Here is an 18,246-nt window from a genome sequence, read left to right as displayed (position 1 = left end):
TTCTAAGCTGGGCTAACATCTGTTAAGTGTGTAAATTTAAGAATTTAAGAGCTTCCTGGCTTTCTTCTGGAGACAAGAAAATATAGCTATGTGGGATCTGGACATTTTTGTTTTAAAGGCACAGTGTTAAAGAGCAACTTTATGTGCCCTGATCATTAAAAAGAGCAAAATACATTTGACCCCAAACGGGACATAGTTGAACAAAAATGGGTCTTCAATCATTTGGAAATGCTAACATGCTGACTGCCTGATTAAACACAATTTGTATTGTCAATAAAAAATGCAAATGACTATTTTACTGGCAAATACAGCACTAGACTTTGCTTGATATGAGGATTAAATTGCATTTCAAGAACAATTCAGGAGGTCAAATTATAAATGAACATCCCCTTTCATTGTCCTTAGGTTCTGCAGGCCAGGATAGGAAATACAATAACAAAAATAATTGCCTGCCACTGTGTGCCATTTCAGTTAAAATAAAATCCATGCCAGTTTTGTGTAGTGGAGAATAATATTTAAGCCCCCAAATGGGTCCCATAATTTAGTGCATAATTCCTTGAAATTTACATGGCATACCCCCACTCATCTGAATCAACTGATAAACTCTCTTGTATTTGTATTAAAGAAAATGAGGATTAAAAGGTCGAGAATCTACATAGTGTAGATACCGAAAGCGTGGGCACCATTTTAAAACCTTTTAGTCAATCTGGCCCAGAACTAAATCAAGTACACAGGAATTATGTTTGACTGCAAATATTCCCTGGTTACAAATAGGAATAAGACATGCATTTTGAATCCCACAGAAAAATATGGAACCACAGATGTTGCTTTTGAGCATCTTTATTTCTGAAATTACAAATAATCATTGTTGGCATCTGCAAGTAGAAAAACTAAAAAAGCAAAGAAGTACCTCATCACTGCATTATGATGTGATAAAACCTCAGGATGGCAGGCAGCCGGCACGGCATTAACGCAGTTGTGCATTTACATTCAGAGATGCACATGTCATTTTGGTTAAACATCATTGCCCAATTTTCGAAATTTCCCCTTGTTATTTTTTTCTCCACATTTTTCGCATTAACTTCAAGTAAGACAAGTTTACACAACCTCTAATACCTTGTTATAGCTATTGTCGTTTTCTTTCTGAAGGCTGGAATGTATTTCCAGAGCTGTTGGTAAACACAACTAATCCAAGAAGAAATTAAAGAGACACTCTGATTGCATGGGATGAATAAACAGAGAACCAAATAAAAGGATTTGGTTTAATTGACATTGTTTGGCAATTTAGGCAAAATTTGGATTCAGAAAACACTGAAATAAAAAATGCACTAGAAATCGGTATAATGCAGCCCAAGTATGCTAATGTTATCAGGAGATTCTGAACAACTTCTTTGGAACTCACAACAGCGCTAGGAAGGAGTTTTGATTCCTGTGTGTCAGGCATCATTCTACAAGCTTGCATACCAACTCAGTGAATCTATACAACAGTTCTAGTAGGTAGGTGCTTATCACTGTTTCCTTTTTACAAATGAAGCACGCAGGACTTAAAATTTGTCCATGATCATGCGGGAGATGTGGCTTTTGAGTCTGGGCTCTTAACCATAACATTATTCTGCCCCTTACGAGAATCCAGATGTTACCTCTCTGTCTACCCTGTTGATTACAGTAATTGTCCTAAGCAATCTGTATTTGCTATTTATATGTGTTGTAAGTATCCAAATAGATGTCACTTTCCCATTTTACAGCTAAGGAAATAGACTCAGAGGCTAAATGAGTCTGTTCAATGTCCCCCTCCCAGCATGTGGCACAGCAGGATTGGAACTCTAAAGGCAGCCTTCTTCTACACAGTATTGCCTCTCCGTCCTCAACATCAGCCCCTCTAGGCAGTCCTCACAAACAGAGTGTGTGTTATCCACTCACTCTTAAGTGACACTGATTCTCCAACTGTTCAGTGTCCTAGGCCTCAGTGCCTGGCACCTAAGCATTTGAATATCAATAGCACTTGAATGTCTCTACCTAGAATCCTAACCTCTCACCAACCACACAGCTAAACCCTCCTGCAAGCCACCATCTCCTTTTCAATGGACTTCTGCAACAGCCTTCTGACTGCAGTCTCTGCTTCTGCTTGAACTTTCCTACAATTTATTTTCAAAACAGAATCCAGATTCTTTTATGATATGATAAAGTTCTGTATGAACTTCCCACCTGATCCCCTTTATTCCTCTGACCACCACTCTTGGTATCCCTTGCCCTGTTCCAGACACACCGGCCTCCTCACCATCCTTCAAACACACAGGGCTCACCCCTGCCTTTGCATCTGCTGTTCCCTCTGCCCCAGGGATCACAAGAGAAGACTCCTGCAGCCTCCTTGGAGCCTTTGCTCAAATGCCACTTTCTTAGGGAAGCCTTCCCCAATTTCCCTATTTAAAATTACAAACCCCACCCTCTGTACTCTCAGTGTCTCTCCTATGTTTTTTTCCTGAACACTTTATAATGTACCTTGTAATTTATACATTTATTTTGCTTATTGTGCAATTCTCCCAACTGTAACATAAATCCCATGATGGCAGAGACTGATTGGTTTACTGCTGTATCTTCAGCACCTAGAAGAGCAGCGCCTGATGAGAGAGCAAGCACTTATGAATATTTGTGCCAGTGAGTGAACGAAGAAAGCATGAAGTGCATCCTCCCACTGCTGGAGCTTCCCTGCTCATCGGCAACAGGCCAGTGGGGCCTATGCTCCACTAGAAAGTTCCAGGATACCAAGGTCTTTCCCTTTCCCTTTCCCTTCCCCTCCCTTCCCTCCTTCCTTCCTTCCTCCTTCTTTCTTTCTCTCTCTCTCTTCCTCTCTCTCTCTCCTCTGTCTCTCTCTTCTCTCTTCTCTCTCTCTCTCCCCCCCTTTCTTCTTTTTTTTTATTTTTATGAGACAAGGTCTCACTCTGGTTTCCCAGGATGGACTGCAGTGCTACAATGACAATTCACTGCAGCCTCAACTTCCCAGGTTTAGGTGATTCTCCCACCTCAGCCTCCGGAGTAGCTGGGACTACAGGCACACACCACCACACCTGGCTAATTTTTGCATTTTTAGTAGAGATGGGGTTTCGCCATGTTCCCCAGGCTGGTCTTGAACTCCTGGGCTCAAGAAATCTGCCCACCTCACCCTGCCAAAGTGCTGGGATTACAGGAGTGAGCCACCGCACCCAACCTCATGCTTTCTTATTCTCTCTTTTCCCTCCTTCTCCATTCCCCTTCTCTGCTTCCTGGAAAGACAGAGTTTTACCTGAAAAACCTAAATCCTTAACATAATAAGGGACAAAGAGACTCCCGGTTCATTTTAGATGGTAGCTGTGCATATATGTATTAAAAAAAAAATAGACATTTGTCCTTCTTTTGCACTGGTCATTCTCAATATCTATCTGGTAACCTGAACCCAAGGATACAAGGCTATGTTTATGCAAGTTGCTGTTCAAAATGTAGAAATAAGCTGATGTCAAATATAACCTTTTAGAAGCAAATGGATGTTGTGAAACACATACATAGTATTTATTTCTCCTTAGTACTGGGCAGTAAGTTGGAGCCCCATGAAGTTCATAACTCTTCATGCAATCATTGTTCAGGATGTGATCATGGAAAAACTATAGTCTTTGAAAACCACAGTCTTGTGTACTAGTCATGGCACTGCCATGACAGGATCAGGGGCCCCAAGTCATTTTGGCTCTGTTATCTCAACTATAAGGTTATCAAGAATACTCACTTCGTGAGTTTACTGAGAAGAACAAATGAAGCAATGTATGTGTAAGAACTTTGCAAGTTCTAAAGGCTAAGTTACTTACCTTTTTTAAGTCTCTGCTCCCTCCTCTGTAAAAGAGGGATAAGGAATAGTTCACTCTCGAATGCAGATCAGATGCAAGAAGGCACATATCAAAGTCTGACACACAGTTCCCATTCAGGACATGTCTGTTATTATAATGTTACTGCTCACTTCCTTTTTACTGACTTAGGAAAAAAATATGGCTTATTTCTTTAAACATTTAATACACTGTTTTCAAAGCCTTTAACAAAGCAGTCTGTTACATTCCTATTATGAAATTGCTATTTCTAAGTGTACACTTAAGAATGTAAAGTGGAAATAAGAAGTGATTACAGACCAATGATTTCAGGCTGACACTTTAATTGGGCTGGTATGTTTAAGGTCCTAACAGTCTCATTTTAAAAAGTCACCTTTTAATCAAAATCCAACCAGTATTTGCTGAACACACACTATGTGCACGCTACCATATTAAATGTCTTCAAGGATTATAATTAGAAATATGGGTTGAATTTAAAAATTGATATACGGCCCCATGTAGTTGCCCTCACAATATAGTTATGACAAAATGACAGTACCGAAAAGTTAAGCATCAACAAAAGGTTCTAATATTGAAGCAATAGATACGTTACTCTGAAGCATCACTTAATTAATTTCCAAGTCATCGCCAGGGAGGCAGAGCTCCGGAGGTTTGTGGAGATGGCAGAGACTACAGAGTCTGGGATGACTTGGATTCATTCAAAGGATTCATCCTGTAATGAACATTTCTGATGCTGGTCACTCAAACCTGTTTGGAAGATGCCAGGGAGCAGAAGCAAAATCTCGATGCCCTTCAAGTTACCCCAACTAGAAGGGGTTTTACAAAGAAGGCATTACTGCAGGCTTACCCTCATCTGATTCATTTCTGAGTGGGAAGGAGAGGTAACACCTTTTAGTTGACTTAAACTCTTCTACAGAAAGAGAAAACACCAAACAAAAATGCAGATCACCGAACTCTGGAAATCCTAATATAGAACTAAGACAAATTAATGTCTGCACACAAGTTCATTCTTCTTGATTACGTTTAAAGCCTGTCGTCAATTTGCATGTGTTTTGTGTTGGAAAATATGCACTCTGGATCTAATGAGGAGAAAACAGTGAAAATCCATTCTGCTGCACGGCTTGGGAAAACCTCTGCATTGGTGTGTCATGGCCTATAAAGTCTGTCTATCAGATACACTGTACTTGAATTGATGGGGCAGCCATCTGTATTGATTTGTGCAGCCACCGTGGAAACGCAGTCACTGTAACCATTTGCTAGGCTATGTGGAGACACAATCTACATTTGCTTCAATTCCTTTGGCGGATGCAGTGTGCAAGGTATATCTGGCTAGCCCAGGTCAGTGTCTAACAATAGGCAACATTTATTGAGTATCATTCTTGTGCCAGGCCTCAAAGTGTTGAAGCACACACTGTGTCATTTATTCCTCACTACCAACCAGGCTAGGTGTGTGTACTCTGAGGAAGCCAAAGTACAAAGTTTCAACGGGTGCAGAAGTTTTCACTGCTGATAAACAGGACCATCTGATGCCAGCATCTGGTCTCCGAACTACAAGAAGGGCCCTCCTGCACAAGTCCCACACTGAGCACTCACTTTACCTCTTTTAATCTTTCCTACAATTGTGGATGACGGGCACAATTATCCCAGGGAACGAAGGCTCAAGAAAGCTGATTAATTTGCCCAAGAAGTGTTAAGAGCTGGGTTCTGACTGGGAGCCAGCACTTACACAGCCCTTCCTGTGCCCAAGTGCTATTCTAAGAGCAGCAGCATGAGGTGCCCCTTGCTCCCATTTTACAGATGAGGACATTGGAGCCCACAGAAATAATCACTTATCAAGGTTACAGGGCTGGTAAATGGCAGGGCAGGTTCTGGGGTAGGCGGTCCAGTCTCAAAGTCTATGCTCTTAACCCCCCTGTGCCATGTGTAATCTAGGGTTCCCTATATCCAAACCGAGATTTGGACCCTAGTTCTTCCCTATCTTCAAATCTGACCAACCTGCCGGGTTCATTCTCTATCACACAGCTGGGAAGAAGCTGGGAGATCACCCAATACCGAACCTTAGTTTTAACACTCAGCAAACATATCGCACGACTCACTTCCGTGCACTGTGCATTTTTCATTTGCCTACCCTATGCCTATAAACACCTGTCAATAAAATGATTCATCAGACAGGAATATCAGAAACTAATTTAAATAAGCAAAGGGAGATTCCTTTTAACCCTTCAGTTTCTAGCCCTCTGAATGTGGGTTTTTATTCAAATACCCAGGATTGGAGCATATGTGTGTGTATGTATGTGTGTATATGAAACAAAGGGCCCTTCAAAAACAGAAAGAGAAAACTCTTTTGATTTTTCTCTCTCTCCTCTCTTTTTTTTTTTCTTTTGAGCTGTTAGACTCTCAACCCCTTTTAGAACAAAAAACTGATCTCGTCTGCTGTAATCACAGCATTTCTCAAACATTAAAAGTACACAGGTCCTGAAAAACGATTCTTACTAACAGTTCACTAAAAAGAAGTGTTCTCCACTCATCTAATGGTCAAATAGGTTCAGGGAATACTACACGCAAGAAACTCCTTTTGATGCTATAGATAGCACGCTGCACAGTGAAAGCACGGAGAAGCTCCTAGGTGATGCCATCTGTCAAACACTGTTCAACATTAGGTGACGTTAATTGCCAACATTGTCTGGTACCTTGTGCCAGGCATTATCCTAAGTATATTCCATGACTTACCACATTTCATCCTGAACACAGCCCTTTGAGATAGGTACTATTATTATGCCAGGGGAGAAAATTGAGGCAGGGTTAAGTTACTGGCTTATACATAGTTTGCTGCAACCTTTCAGAGCAACCCAGAAGCTCTCAAAATGAACCTTCTTCCTTCTCACCTTTTTGCCTTTGTGGGAGGCCATTTCCTCTGCCTAGAACTTCCTTCCAACCCTTCTCACCTGGCCGATTCCTATGTATCCTTTGAGTCTCTTCTCCACAAGATCTTCTATTATCATTCCCTCCAAGTCAGCTCCAAAGTTCCTTCTCTGTACACTCTGCTCCCTGCAGCTACTAAGCTGTATTATAAGAATGTTTTTATGTATCTGCCTCTGCACTAGGTTTCTTCATGGAAGGGGTCATATTTTGTTATTGCTTTCTCCCCAGTGCATTTGCCAACAGCATAGCACTTGGCAAACAGTGGATGCTCAATAAATGCTTACTAAGGAAAAAACAAAGAAACGAAAGCAATAAGCAACAACTCCCTATCTAAGACAGTGAATATTATTTGCAGGAAAGCACTTCAAGGATGATCATACTAATAAGTACTCTGATTGACTGAGATGCACTGATGTGCCAGCCACTGTGTAAGCACATTACACACAGCATATCATTTTATTCTCACCAGAAACCTTTCAGACATTTAATAATATTATCCCCATTTTACAATAAGGCAAACTGAGGCTCAAGAAAGATAATTAACCTGTCCCCACCCACACAACCAGTAAATGGCAGAACCAAGTTACAAACCCAAGATGATCAGATTCCAAAGTCTTTGCTCTTTGCATACACTGTTCCATGCTGCCACTTTGCAATTTGCACATCTGATTCATTCTGTAACCAGAGCACTGAGATCTCTTCTAGAACATCATTCTCCTAAGAAGACTCTCTCTGCCTAGCTCTTTCTCTTACTGTTAAAGAAAATATGCTAAGATAGCCTTCAGCTATGCCATCGTGGTGGTGCTTGGAAAAATTAATCCTGTGCCGTTTTGCATTTGCTGCTTGTGAATCAAACTGTGAAAGCTAATTTAAAAACTTTCACACTTGGTTTGAATGAGGACTGTCAGTGCTTGGGGAATGCTAAATTGTACACAATTAGTTCAAATGGTGCTAGCTTAGACTCCCAGCAGCCTCCCAAATGAAAAGGCTCCTACGGTCACCCTGATGAATCGAGGGGAAGGTTATAGAGGTTTCAGCAAAAACAAGCACAAGCAGTAGATGCAGCTCATGACGGCACTGTGCACTGACAGATCTGTGCTCGTGTATAATTCTGTTAAGATGGAGTTTCCTCCCAGAACAACTGTGCCTCACTGAGATCACAGACTTTGGGGCACACAGACGTGGGCTTGATTCCCAGCTGTAAGCTGCATGGCCTAGAGTGAGTTACCTAAGCCACAGAAGCCCTCATTTCATCATCTGTAAAATGGGGTACACTATAGTCATCGTAAAGCTTTGGGAGGATTTCACAGCATGCAACGAACACCTTGGCTTGGTGCCTCTACATATCGGAAGCCAGTCAACATAGATGTTGTTATTATGCCTGTCATGTGCTACCCCGATAGGATATGCACTGTCCGAGGGCAGAGACCCAGACAGTCTTGTTTACGTCGATGCTCCTGGACCATCTGTATTATCTTAGAGCCCTATCTTCAGGATGATTATAATCATTATTAATAATAATAGGATTTGTAACAATCCAGTTTGGACTCTGAAACGGGCCCTAGGTCTTTCCCGATGTTTCAGCACATTGTAACAGAGGGAACGCTGAGCTGAACTTGGGGACCTGCCCCCTATCGTGGATCTGCCCTTTCCTACAGGCCAGGCGAGCCCACACTGAACGTCTGCTCTCCTGGCACAGTGCCTAGCAAATAGCACCCCATGGGTAAATGGTTTGGGATGAACTAACATATTTGATCCTGAAACTTCTCATCCGGGAAATGAAAATAATAATAACTGCCTTAGAGAAAACAGACATAAGAGTGGTCAAAAAAGGGAAAATGAGGCACATCTCAGAGTAAAGGTGATGAGGAATAAGCCAGAACCAACAGGGATGACTGAAAAGCCACTGTTTCCTCTCCAGGCTCCAGCATTAGCAGTGAGTCTGGGATGCTTCCTACACCTAAATCATAAGAACTTTTATCTATGTGATATCTAGTGCTCGGTTATTTGACTCAGAAATTCTACCATCTTTCATAACCACCAAAGGAAAAAAAGATTTAATAAAAGCATTTTAATAACGGCAGTTCAATTTTAAGGCAAAAATAACTGTAATTACTTGGAGCCTTCATAACATCTAAAATCTGATTAAAATGTACCATCGTTTATGAGCTGGGATGGTTATCATATTTCACAGCCCTGCAATTACTGCTGGTGCCTATGCAACTTACGCATGCAAGAAACTCCGGACTGCTTCTTTTTCACACTTGCATTGTACTCTAATCCCTCAATATCAAGGGCAATTTAAATGCACAACATACAAAACAGAAGGAATTAACAGGTGTCAAGTTACTGTTGTTCATCAGGAATTGGTAGGCAGTTTAGAAACATGGCTTACGTGGATATTATCATCATCGTTTGAAAATGAAAACCCTGAGACCGAGAGAAGAAACCCGTCCACGGTCAGACAGCTAGAAAACGGAAGAGGTGAGTGAGACTGGAACTTAAAGCTATTCAGTGGCACTGCCCAAAATGGCCCAAACATTTCTCATCTGCAATCTTCAGCTTCCTCACTTGATGCAGTAAGAATAATAATGCCGGCCGGGCACGGTGGCTCACACCTGTAATCCCAGCACTCTGGGAGGCCGAGGCAGGCGGATCACGAGGTCAGAAGATCAAGACCATCCTGGCTAACACGGTAAAACCCCATCTCTACTAAAAATACAAAAAATTAGCCGGGCATGGTGGTGGGTGCCTGTAGTCCCAGCTACTTGGGAGGCTGAGGCAGGAGAATGGCGTGAACCTGGGAGGCGGAGCTTGCAGTGAGCCGAGATCACGCCACTGCACTCCAGCCTGGGCGATAGAACCAGACTCCATCTCAAACAAAACAAAACAAACAAACAAAAAGAATAATAATACTTGCCCTGCCTACCTCGCAAAATAGGCCTGCTGTGACCAGCAGCAAAATAACCCATTTTTCTCACCCATAACATTAACGAGTGGTATTACACGATTTCTATGATCTCTTCCCATTCTAATTTGCTAAGATTCTATTGATATGAAAGTGCTCTGTAAACTCTAATTTGCTGCACAAATGTATGAGATAATGGTCGGCACAAGTGTGACTTTTATCATTATTCCAATGATCCACTTTGGTTCCAGAGTTCAGAGCCCCCAGCATCAAAGCACTCTTCAGCCTCATTTATATTTAAGTGATTTCAAGATCTCATTGAAAATGTAAGTTGAATGGTAATTTCATTCCTAGAGATGTTTTGTTGTGCAAGCCATAATTTAAATGCCCATCCTAAATTCTGCTAATTATCAGCACTAATGAAAGACTAAAATGGCATAGCTAATCCAAAGGCCTATTCTAATTTGGTTTTAGGCTGTATTTCAAGATTTTTTTTTTTAAGCAGCAGATCTGTCTTCCCAACAGTACTGTGGCTAAGTCACTGCTAAAAGGAGCAAGTACACAGTAGGCGAGAGATGTCAAGTAAGATGAGGGGGTTACTACACTGCTGTTCAGGGATGAGCTTTGGGGTTCCATCACCCCTCTAAAACTGTAAGGAAACTCCTTTGCTTTCATTCTAACCTCAAGAAAATGAACTAAGTTTGAAACTTTCCAGGTTCCTTTCTAGATGGAATCTTTGGCTCTTTGATCATCATGACCTGGAACTATCAACAAGGGTATTTGAGCAGCACAGGAATATAAATTTACCTCGAATAACACATCAGCATGAGCCTGAAAGAGACAAATTATATTCAAAACTTGCCTATACACCTATGGTGTTTCCTATACACCACGTAAGTTGCTGAGAGATAGGAATCCACAGAGGAGCAAAGACTTGTCTCTGCCCCTAGAGGCTCACTATCTGCTGTAGGAGACAGATCTCTGATAAAGCAAGTGCACTAAATTTTCACAGCGGCTAAAACAGAGCTGTGAACAGGATAGATGGAGAGCCAAGGGAGAGAGGGTGGTTTTATTAGAGTTTAGAAAGCCAAAGGAAAATCTTCATGTTAAAGCTGACCCTTGAGCATAAATAAATGGTTGCCAAATATTCATAAGGTAGCTGAAAAGCAGAAACTGGTATTTAGTGTTAGGCCCAGTAGCAGATGCTAACTGTGTTTAATTTAATCTCTAAAGCACCCAGTATATTTATCATCCCCATTGTACAGATGAAATAACTGAGGCACAGTTACTTAGATATCATCTGTACAGTAACTCTCCCCACTTCACTCCTCTAGCAGGAGTCAGGAATGAAAACCAATTTTCCCTCAAGGAAGCCAATTAGAATGCCTCCTCTCCCCTCTACGAGAACCTTCATGACTTTCTCAGTATCTAACCTGCAGCCAACTACCTTCTGCCTGACTTACCAACTACACAAAGTCTGAGCCATGTCACTTAGCTCCACTGGCAATGCCTCCCTTGGCTAGCCCTCTGCACGTGGTTTTGGTTCTTTTATTTCTCCAATAAGACTCCAAAGTTCTCCAAGAAAGAAACCCTATGTGCCTTTGACCTAGCCTTTAACTCTGCCCAGACACCATGCTCCTCCCATAGAAGTAAGAGGTGGGTCCAGCCATCTGTAGGGAAAGTAACAAGAAAAAACATAAAATTCAAGCCCATTTCCTTCCTGACTAGCAATGGAACAAAAATCCTTCCACCTCTCATTCTAAAGCCCACTGAACATTCATTTACCTCACTGAAAGTAAGTCCTAGGCAAGTAATCCCAATAGCTCCTGCCTTTCTAAAAAGGTGGGGCTTTCTTCATCCTGTTTGTAATAACTCATCCCGTGACCCTGAGTAATTCAACACAGCCCACTTCTGTTTCATTGTTCTTCTCTTTCATCTCTCCTTCATGCTTCAATTAGGATATTTTCCATCCCAAACCATCAGGCATTGCTAGTGATTTCTAAGCACTTCTCTTTAACCTTGCTTTTGTAAAATGCCCACCGCATTCTGGGTAAGAAGAGATTTTTTGGTGTGTGTATGGCAGGCTCATTAGCACCCACACTGACTGAGTATCATACATTTAGCCTTTAATTTTCAGACAATAAGTTTCCTCCACTACACTTGAAGCCAAATTTATAAAACATGGAAAGCTGTAGTACCTTTTCTCCAAGTGGGTAAGGAAAAAAAAAAGGAAGCTCTCTGATGAAGGTCATCAGGGATTTGAAATGTCTGAAAACAATCTCTTTTCCAGGAATGCACAAACTATCATATTTCCGCTGCTATTGAATGACACCTTTCAGGACTGATGATTAACATACAGTCGACCATGTAGGCACGCTCAAGGAGAAAGCAGCCTGCATTATTCCAGTATCTGTGGAGGAATTTCGCATTAGGTACACATGACAGTGAGGATTTCCCCTCCTAGCAGGGGAAATCAAAATAAAGATCTGGACAGAAACTAAGTATACTCATCAGCACTTTGTCCAAGGATATTCTTTGTCCAAAGAATATATTTTTATGTGACTAAAATACTGACTGTAGCCTCCTCTTTACCTCAATAATTATGTCTGCAGAAACTCACCATCAAGTGGCCATCCTGATATAGACACATTTATTCCTGGGAAAGAAATGAGAAGCATAAACTACTTCATCTCTATAGCAGTAAATCATTGCAATTGGCACAGATATTTATAAATAGATTTGATTTCTCAAACAGCCACACTGCCAACAGCCCAGGGTTCTTCCTACTAGCCCATGCTGGCACATCATCCTGAAAAGTTGCCCTGACCAACTATCCTTAAGAGAGAATGTACCACATGCTGAGCTCTGTGATAAGTTAAATATGTATCAAGTCATTTCATCTTCAAGTGATTTATAAGTAGACACAATTTTTATCCTCATTGTTTGTTCTTTTTTTTTTTTTTTTAAATGAGGACACTGAAGTACAAAGAATTTGAAGTATTGGCCTTAGATCCCACCAGCTTTTAAGTGGTGGAGCTAGGATTTGAGCACTTACTTGTTTGATTCCACCTCTGTCTACTATTTCTTTACTTACCACTATCATCTACCAACAAGAATTGACCATTCTAGTAGGTTGAAAGCTGTGTAGTAACAAACTATATGCTAATACTTGCTTGTTCATGGTAAAAGTTTAGTGACAGGAGATCAGGAAAAGCACATGCTGCTCCCACTTGGCCTTGAGAGCTGAACGGAATGAGCTCCCTCTGTATTTAGATCAATTTTGCAGGGTGCTACTCAGGGAGAGAAGCAATAATTACAAGTTCCTGACTGGCTGACCCAATCAAAAGCATGCCCATACCTCTGACTGGCACTCAAAAGGGACAAAGAGCTTGAGAATGAAAGAGAAGTAAATGCCAAATTTCAGTTGGCTTCACACAAAGTCACAACAGCTGGCTTCAAGTGTCTTCAAAGAAAAATAGCTATTCAAGTCACATGCCCAAACACTAAGATAAAATGAATGTCTGCTTAATGATTGACTATGGTGAACTTTGCTAACCACAGCCTGTGCATTTGTAAGATGAGTCTATATATTTGGCTCATGCAAAATTTACCAGAGATATACTAAGCACCCAGTGTTAGGAGCTACAAATTTAGAAATAAATAAGAAAAGGCCCCTGACCTCAAAGGGTTCAAATGAAACAGAAGAGAGAGACACACTGAGGTAGTCACACCAGCAACTCACTTCTTATATACTAGCCATGGGCTAGGCACTGTGCCACTTGCTTCATGTCCATTATCCCCTTAATGCCATAAAGAGATGCACTATTATCTGCATTCTACAAATGAGAAAATTGTGGTTCAAAAGGTTGAGTCACTTGTTCAAGTTTCAAAAACTAGGGAGTGACAGAACTGGAACTCAAATCTAGGTTTTGCAGACTCCAAAGACTCGATCTTTAAACACTATGCTATACTGGTTCCCTGCTCAGAAATAAATCTACCACATTTCAGCATTGTAAGGACAACAACAGAACTAGGCACAAGTCCAAGAGGCGACACACCAAAAAGAACGGAACTCATTTGGGGGTATGAAGGAAAAGCAGGTCTTCAACCTTCACAGGGCTGTATCAGGTTTTGAAACACACATATAAGCTCATCAAGCAAACAAAGGAGGGGAGTTGAACATTCAAGTCAGGAAGAACTCACAATTCCAGAGGCATAAACGAGCACAGCCCACTAAAGCCCACTAAGAAATGCTGCGAGCAATTCTGTACAGTCATTGTATAAGGTGATATTAAGGATAGAGATAACAAGTTGGTTGCAGATGTAGGCAGAGAAGGGGCTAAAGGGTACTACACATAGGGGTGTGTGTGTGTGTGAACATTACACACACATCTTTCATGTGATTTTTCCAGAACAGGGTGGACCCCTGGTGTGAGTGAAAGCAAGTAAAATTCAGCTAAGGCCATCATTGACTTTCATGGGGCCAATCAGTTGCAAACAGCCCAGTCTCCTGACCATGAGTTTGGATAAAACACCCACACATGTTTATTTGTCATTTCTCCCTGCTCAGAAATAACTACCCAACCACCTAGCATGTAAAATGTGGCGTGTTTTGCACCTGTCATTTTGTAGGAGGCCTAGCTATAGTCACAAAGAAAAATGAAGCAAAGTAGAGAAACAATCGAAACTAAATGCAAAACATGAATACCTATAATCCCTTTACATGAAAGAAAAACATGAAATGTGAACCCCCAAAATAATTGCATTTCCAAATCAAAGGAGGAAGAAAACATATACCTGACTGACTGTGTTCCATCCAACAAGACACAAGCATGACAAGATGGAAAGTGGATCAGAACAAGAGTCAAGAGTATTTTGATTGAGACTCCATTAAGCTGCTGAGTCACTATATGACTTGGAGTGCATCATTTAATCCTTCTAAGCCTCAGTTTATCATCTGGAAATGGGTACAAGAATATACCTAATATAAAGAATATACCTAAATAATGCCATATTTCTGATAATGATTAAATTGAAAAATGCATCTAAAGTACTTAAGTACAGTAGATGACAAATAGTACTTACAGCAACTTGAAAATTTGTTCAGATAATCTAAAACTACTTTTACCCAAAACATGTTTTTTAAATGTTGGATGAATTTTGGCCTGAGCTTAAAAGCTTGTATATTTCTAATGCTACAAATAATAGCAGCTCTAGTTTATAGAGCACTTGTTATAATTCCTTGTATTGACTTCACAACCACTCTATGGCATAGGTACTATTATCACCTCTATTTTACAGATAAAGAACCAAGGCACAGACATTTAAAAATTGGTCTAAAGATACACAGAAAGAAACTGAAGGAGTCAGATTTGAACCCACACATTCTAGTAATTTGAAACATCTCCTGAAATATCTTTTTTGAATTAATTTCTCCTAGGGTCTGACATTTAATTTTTGGTGTCAATTTGGAGGGTGTTTTTGGATGAGATTGACATTTGAATCAGTAGATTTTGAATAAAGTTGATTACTCTCCATAATGTCGGTGAGCTTCCTCAAATCACATGAAGGCCTGAACAGAACAAATAGACCAGCAGTCCCAAACACAAGAGAATCAAACAAGAGAGAACAGTCCAACAGATCACCTTTAGAATTCATCTGCACTGTTGGCTCTCCTGAGTTTCCAGCCTGCTGGCCTAAGCTGCAGGTTTTGGACTTGCCAGACTCTGTAATCATATGAGCCAATTCCTTATAATAAATATTTTTCCATATATATATATTTTTTTCATATATATTTTTCCATACACACACACACACACACACACACACACACACACACACACACACACACCTCCTATTGGTTCTGTATCCCTAGAGAAACCTGACTAATGCATAGAGCTTTTCAGTTTTGTCTTCCACCAACTTTCATTATCTTTTCAACTCAATTTATTCAGCAGATATTCACTGAGTGCTCCACATGACCCAGACACTATGCTAGACCTGATTACACGGTTGAGATATGCTCTCTGTCCTCAAGGAGGATTTGGCTCTTCCATCCTATTTTGCCTATGATTTTCCATTCCTTGTTAGTCCGTCCACCTCCTTTCTGGATTACGAGATCCTTGAGATGAATGGCAAGTCTTTGTACAACATCAAGCACAGAGCTTCCAATAGACAACAGAGTAAATGCCCATCAACGTTGGTAAAATAAATATCATTTGTGCTTGCCACGGTTTCGATTTTTGTTGTTTGCTGAGTATGTGCAAAGTCACATGCTAGAGCTCAGCATTCATTTCTATCTCATTTTATCTCAATTTTAAGCAACAGAAGAAAGGCAGATGCCAGGAAGTTAGGTAGCCTGCCTGAGGTCATACAGAGTTATTCACACTCAGGTCTGTATAGGTCTAAAGCTGGTGGATTTCTCCACACTGCTTTTGCTACAGCTCCCTGCTTCTCCCCCTTCCAAACTGTGAATAACAGATGAGGCCTGGGATGGATGAGTGTCCCCAGAGCCCCAGGGCCTTCAGCCAAACTTCACACACATACAACTTAATCGCTTGCATGAGGCGAAGTATAAAAATGAAGGCAGCCGGATGTTATCTATAAACACCTCAAAGCTTCTTTTCCTTTCACTTAAAAATTCTCTAGTAATTGTTTTCACTGCAGTTAATCATAAAAATGAATCACCTCAAATTTTTGAAAGGAATTCTCCTTCAAAACCTGTCAACTTTGTGCCATGAATTCATTTATTATGAGACCACATGATGCCTCCAAGTACTGCATTTTATTTAAACGTGACATTTTTTCACTCTGTTTTGATTTCACATCTGAAAATCGCTTCTATCAATCTTTCACTGGAGCCAAACATAACTATTTTGCTCACTGAAACATTACATACAGACTCAGGGTCCTAGAATCAAATTAAAAAATAAAAATAAAGTAGTATCTGGCTGACATTCCTAGCATGATATCCAGAGAGACCACAGATTTGAGAGCTGCCTTGAACCTACTTCCAAGATAAAAATCGATCAATCCTAATCCTTTCGGACCTTAGATCACTTCAAAAATCTAAAGACTTTATGTGAGTTGACTTTTCTTTTTGTGATTAAATTTTGGAAATTGTTTACTATTCTGATTTGAAAGGAGTATGACATCTTCAATGAAATTGCCAGACTCTTGGGGAACTGATCGTGATCAATGATTTTCCACATCAGTTGCTGTTGGGTTGAGGGTGGGGGGTTGGGATGTATGCTATACACTTACATTCTCCACAATGCATCATTCTCTTTCTAAACAGTGACAGCGAACAGGCATATCCAATATTGTACTACTTTCTTCTTTCACTATGACAGTGTTCCACATGGGTCCTGAGAGTCTGCAAAAGGAAGCACTCTCCAGGTTCTATAGATGGAGGGAACCCTGAGCAATCCATCATGCTTCGTCTGCTAATGATAGACTCATGCATAAGAGCTACCATAACTGGAGAGAGGCAGCAGGCATGAAAAGGAGTGAATCAACTGTCAATGGTTGGGATCTGAAGGACTGCAAGCTGTGATTAAAATCTTCCATCAGGACTTCCAGGATTTATCATGCTACTGGGAAAAGGGGTGCCGTGAGAGAAATGTGTACAGGCATATTCCTCCATCAGCCCTGTCTTCTCCAAGATCAGCAGAGTTAATTCCTAAGGGCCACCCAAAATCGGGTGTCTTGTTGGCCCAAAGAAACTTTAGAAGATCTCCTAAAGTGAGGTAGAGGCAAACCAGGATGAAACAACTCTGTGTTCTTCCACGTGACACCCAAATTAATGTCTCTAAGATACAGTCTTAGTCAAAAACCGTTGATTTCTTCCTTCCCTCTTTCCTTTTTCCTTCTCTTTTTTCCTTTTCCCTTAGTTGTTTCCTTCCTTTCTCCCTTCCTTCTTTTTCTTCCTAATTTTTTTCCTTCTTTATTAAATTCCTTTCCTTCCTGGCATACATTTTTTTTCCGTCCTTGATTCTTACCTACCTACTTATCTCCCTCCCTCCCTCCCTCCCTCCCTCCCTCCCTCCTTCCTTCCTTCCTTCCTTTCTTCCTTCCTTCCTTTCTTCCACATTTATTAAGCACTTACAGAGAAAATAATTCCCAGGAAAAAATCACAGTCTACTGGTAGAGTGTCACCCAACAGAGACAACCTTAATGTAGTGTGAAATAAACACTAGTGCTATCGGGATACAGTGGAGTTGGGGGAGGGGCATGAGTGCGAACAATGTTTAGAAAAGCTTCCTAGATGGGAAGAGTGGGTCACCAGCACAGGAAACAGCAGAGGCAAAAGCACAAAGGCAAAAGATCGTGGTATTTCATGGTATTTTCAAGGAAATGTAGGCAGACCCGTGGACCTGAAGTATACTTTATTGGGAGTCATATAAAATGTGTCTGAAGAGGTAAACTGTTATGAGAAGCTTTGTAGATAAGACATATATAGTAATTCCTCAATAAACTTCAACTATTGTTTTATGCTTTTGATGATATCACATTTATTTCCACTCCTTGGGAAGCTCCTGAGGACAAGAACTGGGTCTTAGTCATCCA

General features: G+C 40.8%; 1 protein-coding gene across 20 annotated transcripts in view; it reads right to left on the bottom strand.

Moving 5' to 3' along the window:
* Positions 1-18,246, bottom strand: part of DAB1 (DAB adaptor protein 1) — a 429,613-nt gene that overhangs the window by 341,138 nt on the left and 70,229 nt on the right. The window lies entirely within an intron of this gene.

The sequence above is a fragment of the Macaca mulatta genome, chromosome 1 (assembly GCF_049350105.2).
Source record: "Macaca mulatta isolate MMU2019108-1 chromosome 1, T2T-MMU8v2.0, whole genome shotgun sequence".
NCBI lineage: Eukaryota > Metazoa > Chordata > Mammalia > Primates > Cercopithecidae > Macaca > Macaca mulatta.
The sequence above is the reverse complement of the archived record's forward strand: the minus strand, read 5'-3'. Positions and strand labels throughout refer to the sequence as shown.